We start from the raw sequence: 5661 nt of genomic DNA, 5'->3' as shown, positions 1-5661 counted from the left end.
CCCATACCCCCACCCTTCTCTCTTTGTCTCAAAGTCACTCTTTACCTTCACCCTATGTAAAAACGTACCGTCGAATCAGTCAAAGTTAGCAAGAAGTGTTTGATTTAAAGCTCTGACTTTGTAGCTCATGGCCCAAATACAGGCCGACTGTCACACACAGGAGAGCAGTGCGTGTGCGTACAAGCAGCCACAGTGATTAACTCACTGACATACACAAACACACATCTGGCAATGGGGCTGCACACCTTTGGGGGTATCAGTATCACTCCATAGCTTTCGTTCCATGTTTGCAATGCCTTGACTTTGCAATGGTGGGGCGCCAACTGAGAGAGAGAGAGAGAGAGAGAGAGAGAGAGAGAGAGAGAGAGAGAGAGAGAGTGTGTGACTAAACATGCCTGCTGGGGAACTACATTCAACACTTGCATAAAAAATGTGGTATGCAATAAGAAGCGTAATGAAGTCACAAAATTCACTCAGAATTMAGGGTTGAACTTTGTCTCAAAAAAACAAAGCAGCAGAAGTGGAAAAGTGAAAGAGCCATCACATTCAAGAGGTGAGCAAAACTGTCACTCAAAGCCCGGGACAAATATTAGCTGACTTTGTTCAATCCTACTAGATCCAAATGACGACACGCCGTTTTCCATCGTGCCTCGCTTGTGAAGCACAAAGAGGCTTTCTTCTGGACGTTTCCACAGTTTTGTAACTCTTATTTTTTCCTTCTGCAGGATTTTCCTAAGCAAATCGACCCGGTGGTTTTCTGGTAAGGAAACATTTAATGCAGTAACATTTGATCTGTGATGAGATCAAACCTGGCCCGTCAGACCTTGAGGGGCAGAGCTAACTGCCTCTTCGTGTCAGAGAGGAAGCTGTCCGTCTGACTGACTGACTGAGCCATAAAACAACAGACAGCAGATATGTGCACTGCTTACCAAAGCAAGATTTAATAAACACGTTTACCTTTATGATTCCTTTACTCTCTGATTGGTCAGTTATACAAAATTATTTAAGTTCAGTAATTTTTGTCCAAAAATGAGAAAAAGGGATAACTAAATTTGTCATTATTGTTAAGAAAGTAAGCTCTGTTCTTAAACAAAACAAAGTGAATAAAGATGTTTCTCTTCCAAAGAGCAAGATGATTTCCAGACTTTCTGGAAATCTTTTTWAAAAAAAAACCATTAACTGCATTTTTTTATTTACAGTTCAGTCCTTCAACTTGACTACGGTATTTCTTTCATAAAAACTGGACTTCCCTTTGCTAAGACACTCAACTAACCTACTATCATTATTAATAATCAACAACAAACTTTAATAAACTTAAAGCATGAACAGTGTTGTCTGCACACTAAAGAAAAAAAAAAACAAAGTGACTTTTTGAATGTTTGTTATTTGCAATACATTGCTAAGATACATTTTTTTCATGTTTTATAAATTGCATAAATAAAAAATCCAGATTACATACATTTAAACAAGCATAAAACTGCATTTTTTTTGAATGGTAATTCAGCAAGATGTTCAAAAATGTCAAACTACAAGAAGGCAACATTTCAAATGTTTAAGAGTTTAAGATACCTTGGGTTTCTGTGGGTAGACAGGAACCATGAAGAGGCTGTACCAAAGTCAACCACAACCACATGACTACAAAGTCTAAGGCGGGTTCTGATGATCCAGAGTAACCGTAAGAACAAAGTCCAAATCATCAAAACATCATCAGTCATCAGTTGCCTGGCCTGGCCAACAGATAGAAGCCACTGATATCAAGACAAGAAAGCTCCTCACAATGATGGAGGCTTCASCCCGAGTCCAGCACCCTGAGAACTATACACTAAATAAGTTGCAGAAACCCAATGTGGAGGAGAAACACGAGGAAGTAAGATGGAAAGTCCCTGCACGGCATCTACCACTAGCAGGTGGAGGAAGTGCCTGATAGTGCTGGACTTAATGACAGCTGCACCGAGCTACTGCAGCACTCCTGAGAACATGAACGTACGTATTATTTATCAAGAATTGTTTTAAAGCAGAAATAAACCATTCCACATCTGCCTGCAACCTCATGGGTATGTGTTACATCAGTGAATTTTATGTGAAATTCAACATTCTGCTGGCGGAGTATAAATTAGTGTGTTTGTGACAACTATTTGAAATGATCACCGTGTTTTATTAGTCCTCATATGCACACCCGAAGCTGCGGTGGCTCGGTGGTCACAGTCTTATAATCCTGAGGCTGCAGGTTGTCTCAGGAAAGGCATCGGGCATAAAAAAAATGTTGCTGAATCTTTTATGCAAGTTTGCTTACTGAAATAAAAAAATGATCTTGGTTAACTAAATTGGTTATAACTCTGTAAATGTTATAGGCACTGAGCTAACATTTAGGGCCAGTAGTACCTAAACATCATTCCCAACAGATGCTCTAAATCAGAGGTGTCAATCTCATTTTCACTGAGGGCCACATGAGCGTTATGGTGGCCCTCAAAGCGCCATTTGTAATAAACTTTGACCAAACGTCATGTTCCCTGCTCATTGCTACAGCTGAGCACTGCTAACAAAAAAMAWAAAWAACTGAGCTCTACGTGGTATTTCATGCATAGAAACAGCATTTTAACACATTCTTATGACCACTGAAAARTACTAYGTGTATGACTGACTAAATGGGAAATAAAAAATACACAAATATTACTAAAAGTAAAGGTAAGAGAGTTTTACTCTGTTGTGTTGTGGTGAGCAGCTGAACTCTCMTACTTTCCAACAGGGAATTTCTACCAGTGTTCCAGTTTAAATTCATGACTTGTAAGTAATTCACACTCGCCAAAACAACTGGGCCGCAGAAAACGTAGCAAGCAGCTGGTAAAATTTGCTGTRTAAAATCTCCATTTCTCTGCATTTTCMCCAGCTGCCAGCTACTTTTGAACCCTATGCACCTCAATAGGCATAATCATATGCTGCTTTAAACCAGCATTGACTCTTTTAATACATTAATACATTTTTGAAGTCCTCACAGGCCACATAAAATGCCACGGTAGGGTTGGGCATCGAGTATTGATAGTAACCAGGACTAATGTTTCGATTTTTCCAGAATCGTTCAAATGTTTAAATTTYGATTCTTTGTTTCAATGCCCAGTCCACCAACAGGAAGAAGAAGCCCGCACACTCAMCTGAGTTGAGTGGAACTAGTTGACACGAGTTAATTCAACATTCACTTTTAAGAACGCAAGTGAGCYGCCCAAACACCAMTGAAGAAGAATCCACAGGTGTGTGCGCAAATGTACTGTGTGCCGCGTCGATCTAAAAGTGTGGCTTAACTTCAAGAAAAGAATAAGATTAAACTGTGTAAAGAAGAACGATTAAACACCGCTCAAGGTTCTGTCTTTGATGCAGTGGGTGAGTCTTTGCTGACATTTCAACAATAAAATGTCTAAAACCAACATTAGGCAGCTATCAGATCATGCTAAACCTTACATCAGCTCAGTATCATSTTTAAGTACCTGCAGCAGCAGACAATGGATATGTGTCAAAGTGTTTTCATGAGGTTTTAAAAAGTAAAACTCTCTTGTGAAAGAGTACACTGTAAATATTTTCCATCTAACCAAATCTTACAATCTTATATCAACCAAAAAKTATTTTGATCTTGTTTTCAGAYGGATACACTAAGCAAGAACAGAATATGTCATTAATAATTAGTGATCTTGTTAGCCTGGACATTTTCCTTATGCAAGAAGTCTTAGTGGGTGCAATTGTCTTACTTCACTAGCAAATTATTTCACTTAATTTATAAAGTGAAACAATCTGCCAGTGGAACAAGACAATGAGATTAATAATCTAACACAGTGGTTCCCAAACTTTTTATCTTCTGACCCACAAAATATTCATGGCAAAAACTTGTGACCCCAAATATTACTGGTCTGAGTACATGAACTTCATTAATAACCCTAAAAACACAGGATTTTTGACAATCTAAACAGCTTGTACACAAATATAAATACTTATTTATACTTATTTTTATTTTGTGTTTTTGTAATAATTATAGGGAAAATATTACATCAGCAATTATTTTATTACCCTTTAAATTGATTTCTGGAGATTATCCAAGGTGCTTCATGACCCATAATTGGGTCCCAAGCCCAACTTTGGGAACCAAAGTGCACTGGTTCCCAAACTTTTCAGCTTTTGACCAACAAAATAACAGTAGAGACCTGTGCCCCCAACTGTTTTTGGATGATAAACATTTGTATCAGGTCAACTAAACATGGGCATAGTAACAATATTTTTATACTACATTTATCCATTTTAAATATACTAACCTCACTCATTTGTAACAAGTAAGGCAAAAATGTAATTAATTCAGAAAATCTTTTCAGGACCCCACCTTGATGTTTCGGGACCCCACTTTGGGTCCCGACCCCAACTTTGGGAAACACTGATCTAACACATTCTATACTTGCTTTAGTATATAAGTCTCATAACAAGATCAAAAATACTTTTTGATACATTTATATCTTTATATCTGATATATTTTTAAGCTACCTCATTTAAACCATGTACACTTTTTGACCCAGCTTCTAAAACGAATCGGAACAGAGAATCGTTGGGAACCTGAATCGAAACAAGGAACCTGAATCGAAACAAGGAACCCAAATCGTTCAAATTTAAACGATGCCCAACCCTATCCCACAGGCCTTGAGTTTAACACATGTGATCTAAATCGCGGGGCATGCATAAAATACAAGCTGCACATTACTGAATAATTAACATAACAGTTTTTACTTTCTGTTTTAACTCAGCGTCTCAGTCATTCTTTCATGTCTCCGCTGATTGTGCAACATGTGCAGAGATTTTTCTCTCGTTTGTTTCTGTGAATTGAAATCATGAAACAGCGTGAAGTTCACGGCTGTAGCCATCTGCGTTGGTGCCACACATCTCAGTAACAGAGTCGGTGAGGAAGGTGAAAGGTTAGTGCTGTTGTGTTTTTGTGTCAGTGAAACGCACACAGAGGAGGGAAGTGTTCCACGTCGCGCTGAGGGGAGAAAGAACCATTTGTGTATTTCTTGAATTTAAATGAACACATGCAAACACAGCCGCATGTTGAAACAGGCCTCTAAGACACCCCGAACTACATCTGCTTTTAAGTTTGGAGTCAATTATTGCTGCAAAGACACTAATGGAGGAACAAGATTAGGAAAGGTTTAGAAAACCCCTCTCAGGTAAGTTAAGAGGTTTAGCCTCGACTTCGAGAAACTCAAAGAAGGAAAAAATGGAGGATAACTGAGGACAAAAAAACTTTCTGCAGAGCATAAAATGGGGCCCTTTTTGGCAGCAAGCAGCGCAGAAACCGCAGAGTGGTGCGACTCTGGAGTCGAGGGGTGGAAGAAGCAGAAGGGAAGGGGGTGGGGGGGTGAGGTAAAGGACGAGGAAGCAGAAGAGAGTGGCGAGGGGCGGAGGGAGAGCTGGTAAAGTGGAGGGTGCAGACGGCAGGTTTTAATCAGCAACAGGCTGTTGGTAATGAGATCACTATCCACCACTCTGGGATTGATGTCATGTGAGGCGCTTTGGTGTGGAGGAGCAGGCAGAAAGTGACAGGCATGCATGACATGTCTGCTCTCATCCTCTGGGCACGCTAACACACACACACACACACACACACACACACACACACACACACACACACAC

Source organism: Austrofundulus limnaeus, unplaced genomic scaffold (genome assembly GCF_001266775.1).
Source record: "Austrofundulus limnaeus strain Quisiro unplaced genomic scaffold, Austrofundulus_limnaeus-1.0 Scaffold55, whole genome shotgun sequence".
Lineage (NCBI taxonomy): Eukaryota > Metazoa > Chordata > Actinopteri > Cyprinodontiformes > Rivulidae > Austrofundulus > Austrofundulus limnaeus.
Note: the sequence above shows the minus strand (reverse complement) of the source record.